Source organism: Alligator sinensis, unplaced genomic scaffold (genome assembly GCF_000455745.1).
Source record: "Alligator sinensis unplaced genomic scaffold, ASM45574v1 scaffold624_1, whole genome shotgun sequence".
Classification (NCBI taxonomy): Eukaryota; Metazoa; Chordata; order Crocodylia; family Alligatoridae; genus Alligator; species Alligator sinensis.
This window is the reverse complement of record NW_005842021.1, coordinates 1,679,365-1,685,642: the sequence shown is the minus strand read 5'-3', so window position 1 is coordinate 1,685,642 and position 6,278 is coordinate 1,679,365. Positions and strand designations below refer to the sequence as shown.

At 41.2% G+C, this 6,278-nt stretch overlaps 1 long non-coding RNA gene across 1 annotated transcript in view; it reads left to right on the top strand.

Annotated features, from left to right (window-relative positions):
- Positions 1-414: 414 nt before the first annotated feature.
- The window catches only part of LOC106722112, a 10,509-nt gene continuing 4,645 nt past the window's right edge, over positions 415-6,278 (top strand). Inside the window, exons 1-2 of the long non-coding RNA XR_001357903.2 lie at positions 415-521; positions 1,350-1,510. This is a non-coding gene — a long non-coding RNA (uncharacterized LOC106722112). The remainder of the gene's footprint in view (positions 522-1,349; positions 1,511-6,278) is intronic.

Here is a 6,278-nt window from a genome sequence, read left to right as displayed (position 1 = left end):
CAAGAGTTAGCCAGCTGTCGAGGTTCCTCCTGCAAGGAAAAGCAGCGATCATAAGACTCCTTGTGATAATTTAGGGCATTAAGGCACCAGAGCATTTCACGGTTTTCATACTGCCCCAGTGCCTTAATGGTTTAACAAAAGCTGCAGACAGAAGCTTCCTCCAGCACTGAAATGCTCCAGGAGATGTTTAGCAGTGCACAGCAGCAAAGCTCTACAGCTTATGAGAGGAGGTAAAGAATTTTCTTTGCAAGTAAAAGTACCAGGGGACTAAATCCTGTCAGCCTCACTCACCTGACTGCAATGAGAGTGCTCCCATGAGAAGCCACTTTCATGTGGAGATGAGGCATGCAGGATTAGGGCCTTAATATGCAACTCTCAGAGAGGCCATATCTAATTACTAGAGTTAGGACTTGGGCTTCAGAGGTAATCCCTCTGCTCTTACAAAAGGTGAAGTTAGTTTTTTAATTATGCCAAATAGGAATGGGATTGATCCTTTGCTGTGAGAAACACCAGGAGGAAAGGTAAGGACAAAGATATTCTTAAAATACTCAAGTCTCCTTCCATCTACAGACTACCTGGAGCTGAATCAGCTTTTGGGGCAAGTTAGAGCAGCTACAGGGTTGGGCAAACTCACTCCAGGCATCTTTCACTATTCAGCTACTTTTCCAAAAGGAGAATCCCCAGTTCTTTTTTAAGACATACAAGAGGATTGATTCTGCTAGACTTTGAAGGAAGGAAATGGAGAAACCTCTCTGCCCCCCAAGTATTTTGCATGGATTTCCCTTTTGGTAAAGATGAATGAATGCCAAAGAAAATGGGCGGCGGTCTGATCAATATGAGGCACTAAACTTTTTATGGAAACCCTACCAAGGGGGAGGTCTTTTCATTCACTCATAAACAATCCATCTACAGTCAAACATATTGTATTAAATGCTGTATGTATTCCGCTGTCTGATCCTCTCTTGAATAAAAACAGGAAAAATCTAGGTCTCTTTTTTATCATAAATGGCTCCTTAATTAATCTCTATTGGCATATTAACCTCAGGGGAGACAGCAGCAATTCTGAGTTCCCAAAGCATAAAGGAGCTAGCTGTTTCACACTAACCTGAAACCCACTATCCTGAATATATACAGGGACAGATAAGGAGAATGCAGCCTGTCTTATACATCCATCACCATCTAGTGACAACAGCTCAAGAGATTTCTGCAAGGATATAATGTCATATGTACAAAAGTTACTAATGCCCTTCTAGCTATATTAATAGCAACAAGAGAAATGCAACAGTTTACACAGAGAATACAGTGAACCAGTTCTCCTTCTTTCCTGTCTATTGTTTTGTCTGTTGCAGAATGAGTTTCGGCATAAATTCGATCAGCCGGGGCTTTTGGTTCAATCAGACATAGGTCTTCTAGAATCATTAGCAAGAGGGACTATATTAGAGGTTCCTGTGTGATCAGTGAAAGTCTTCCCACAATGTGCCTAGTTGCTGTGTACTTCCAATATTGGCAGGTAGGTCAGAATTACAATACACACTGCTCGCATATTGAGCTATGCAACTAATCCTCAAGGCACTGGAGGGTCTGTGTAAATGTACAGTAAGAACAAAAAGAGATGAACAGAGCCTTGAGAAAATCTCAGAGGCATGCACCCTACTGAGTGAGAATGTGCCGTCTGCACTGCTCTAGTAATGTGCACAAAATAGTACTCTATCAATGGGACATAACTGGAGGTTTTTAGGATATTGGACTCTCAGCGATCAGTTAAGAAGTAGATTTATATGGACAAACATGAATTCTGATCCACAATAAAGGCTATCTCTTTTATCAAGGGGCAATTGTGAGACGTGACAGCACATAAGAATTTACGTCAGGTCACATTATTCATTGTTGCCTTTGAAAATTATTGGTACAGTAGTTATTGAGTTAATGTTTCTCTTAGTGAATTCTTTGCTTTTTCCTAGACTGAATTCTCTGAACTAAAACTGCCAGGACATCAATAAAAGGGGAGGCTTTGTGCCATCTCATACTTTAAAACTGACATGACAACTTTCCTGGGGCTTGCCTCACACATATGCCAACTTCTCCTCTAAGTTAAACTCAGAGTAAGTAGTCAGTTTAGTCCAAAAGCCAAGAGATATCACCTTACAGTTATTTTCTTTATCTCGGAGTCAGTCAGGAATTAAATGGCACTGCATCCTATTCTCCATCTACAGTAAGGAGGCACAGAACATTTTAAGTGATTCCCTCATATTTGCTGCTTGAATAAATGGAATATAATTTACTCTGCATTGGCAACACTTAAAAGAGATGCTAGCCATACAAAATATTAGTATGTCCCTTACAAGATCACTCCTCAACTGATTCAGTCACCTTTCGGACCAGTTCTCACCTCCACAAATAAATAACTGGAGCTAAATCACCCAGAAGCTCATACATTCACTGAGCTAGATCCTGAGATAAGATAAATCAGTGTAACTCTATTGAAGTCAATGCAGCTATATACCAATTAACATCAGAAAAGGGTTTAACTTGATGTGCTTTGTATGGCTTCCTACTAAGAAAATTAATTATAAAGCCATATAATTTGAATGGGAGACTTTTCTAGCATAGCTCAGGGTGGAAGAAATGCCCAGAACATCCCTAGGATTAAGGTGGTGTATCAAAGACAATTAGGCATTCACAACTGACCTGCCTAATATACATTTTGGATACACCCAGGACCTAGGGTCTTTCAAGTGAACCTCATTTTGATCTGTGTTTTCCCTTTCTTACATCCCAAACTTTCCTATATTCCAGAAACATTCAGTATCCCCCTGATTTTATTATTGAGTGGCAACATCTACAAAAGACACTGACTGTGCAGAAACTCTAGTTATTGCGCAGTTTCAGTGAGGAACGGCTTTTTCATGATGCTGACTGCACAGTAGCTTGTGACTACTAGGGGTGTGTGAAAGGGGCCCTATTCGATTTGGATTCAGATTCAGCCTGAATCGGGGACAGTGATTTGATTTGTTGATTCAGATCACTGTCCCTGATTCAGTTTGCCCAAATCTCAAGCTGAAGATTCAATGCCGATTCGGAGAATCAGTGATTCGGACACAGACACAGCTTTAAAAGTTTTTTCTATGTACCTTGAGGTAGTGGGCACAGCTTGTGAACGCTGCAATGCTGGGGTGCATGAAGCATCCCACAGGTGTGCGAGGGGGCCCCCATGTGCTTGGCAGCGAACCTGGAAGTGGACCAGAAGCACTTCTGAGTCTGCCGGGGAGTGTGCTGCCACCCCCTCCCCCCCATGCCTCCCCGGCTTAGTGATCAGCTGTGGGGGGACCCCAGGTGCCCCCCCCCCAGACCCAGGAGGCACCAGTCACTGAGCTGGGAGGGAATGTGGGGGGGGGGGCAGTGGGGAAGAGCCCCTTGCATGCTCCCTGGCAGAACCAGAAGTAGACTGGAAGTGCTTCTGGTCCACTTCCGGGTCTGCTGCCAAGCATGCTGGGTAGCCCCCCACACTTCTGTGGGATGCTCCATGCGCCCCAGCATTGTAGCAGTCATGAACCCCTGCTACCTAGAGATATGTAGAAAAAACATTTAAAGTTGTGTCTGTGTCCGAATTTCCAAATTTTTCTGAATCAATTTAGAGAGATTAAAGGGTCCTATAATTTGATTTGGATTTGGAGATTCAGCCACTGAATCAGGCCAAATCTCTGCCGAATTGAATCAGGGACCGAAGCTTCGCGCAGCCCTAGTGACTACTGTACAGTCATGTTGCATCAGGCTTCCTGCCATGCAACACTACTGCACAGTAGTCATGGGCTACCGCACAGTCAGTGTCTTGTGTAGATGTGTCCAGTGTCACCTATATCCAAAATAAAGAACTCGGAAACAGAAGCTATGGAAAGAAATGTTTGCGCAAAAGGAAAGAATCTTGCCCCTTTTTAAGTTTTCTGCACAAGCAGTGCATTTTGGTATCCTTCAGTGCACATCTTTGTCACACCTCGTACTCTCACTTTTGGGTTTCGGCTGACTGCAAGTGATAATCTAGCCCATTATCTTGTATTTGGGGGAGACTATCAAGGGCCTAGAAAGAAGAATCGCATTCTAGCTCCTATTGACTTTTATGCCCTATAATGTCATAGTTTCTTCCTTTCATATATTGTATCCTTCTGTCCATTGGGTATAAGCAGGGATTTTTTTTTTAAGGAAAAGAAAGTAAAAGAGCTACTCCAGGGTTCCAAGGTTTGAAACCAGGTGTGAAAAATAGATATCCTACTTGACATTGGACCAGAATAAATTCATTCTCTATTGATTTCTGCATTCAGAGGCCTGATCTCTCTCGTTCATTTCTCACACATAAATGGGAGCCAACGTGCTTCTTCTGCATAAAAAAAATGAAATTAAAGTATTAATCAAAATCAGATAAATGAGGCAAAAAGCTCAACCCTGCCCTTATGCCTAACTAATTATTTTGAACAGCTCTGGTCTGTTCACCTCTGTGCTCAGTTGGTAATGTATCCCCCTTTGGTCGATTCAAGATCTCTAGCAACACCTATGGGAGAGTCTTTAATTAATCCTCTGTTACTGTTGTAATTGCACTATCCTGAGGGAAAGCCTGGCTAGCCAGGAATATTATTTTAAACATATACTGTAAACAACATTTGTTCTCAGGAGAGTTTAGTTAAGACAACTGTTTTGACCCTTTCACTGCTGTGTGCTTTACCAAAAAGGGTTTATTTCTGTTCATGGCCAGTTAGTTAGATTCTGGCATTTAAAAAAAAGTGTAATTACATCCTGATCCAGTAAAATAATTGCTTATGGGCTGCTTAAAATATTTCTACATAGATGAAGGAAGCGTCCAGTTTGCATACCCTTTCAGTCTAGTGCCCATTGTTAAATATGGCTCTTTGTGCAGGTTCCCCAGACAGTGGTGTAACCTCTAACTCTGCTGTCTCCTTCACATCTGCTGCAACACTGTATAACCAAATAGGACCTGCTTCCTTTCCTTATGTCTCTAACACAGTCCCCACAAAGGCAGCATTACTTAGTGACTAGAAATTGGGACTTCTGTTCTGAGATCAACCCAACCTATTACTGACATTTTCAAAATTAAAAAAAAACCCAACAGTGTTGACCAACTGTCGAGCTGATTTGAAAATTTTCGAATTTGAAATTTAGGCAAAACTTTAAAGGTATTTTTATTTTAAATTATGCAATAATTATAAATAGTCCTCACCCTATTTTTAATTAGCTTTACCTGTGTGCTATCAGGTGAATTAAGTGAAATATCTTATACCTCCATTTGCCACTTTCCATAATGGGTCGAATAGTGACTTCATCAGGTTGTTGTAATAGTAAATTAAAATCTGGAAAGTGTTTTAGATCCTCTCCTGAAAGCTGCTATGCCAGCATAATCTATTTTATAGAGAATGCAAATAAAAAAGCAAAGTAGCACGTTCCATTGTTTAAAAAGCTAGCTGGGTTGGTTTTTTTTCATCGCATACCCAGATACTCTGATATCAGGGTGAAAAACACATTATAAAAAGATAAACAGATTAGATGAGACACATCTAATTATGGTAGGTCAGATTTGGGCCCAGAGTTTACATCTCTGTCATGTTTAAGACATTATCCAGTGATTAAAGCTGTTTGTGCGTAGCACCCTCACTTGCTCTTTGATTTCTCAGAAGGATAGCATGGCTGCAGCTGATGGCTGGTCTAAGCACCTTCCTCTTTCAAATGTCTCTCTCTCTCTCCTCCCCTAGTAGTTACCACTCTGGGGACAAGGGATCCCTAATCCACTGCTTCTCCTGCCCCTTAAAATCTCAACCTGCCCTAGGAACTTAAAAGTTTATTTAATATGCATATTGAGACAAAGCTGCAGGCAAATCAACAAGCCTTTCTTATGCCTTTACTCTCTTCTCTCTCTCTATCTTTTATTCTTCTCGAGCATTTCAATATCTTGCTCTTTAGCGCAAGCTCCAGAATGAATATTGTTTGCAGGACAAATACAATAAAGTAAATCTTCTCGCAGAGCTGGTTTGGGAAATTAAACATCGATTGGACTGTACCCAGAAAGGCATGAGGAAAAATACAAATAGAAACAAACAAGAAACCAGTAGCACAAGCTCATTACCTGGAATAGGCGGATTAAAGGTTTTTAAACTCAATAGGCCTAAACTGAGCCCTTCCTCCTGACATTTGTCACCCAAGTATTATCAGGCCAAGAAAAGGAAAAACAATGATAATATGTAAACACCTTTTGAGACATTTATATTGCCAAAGAG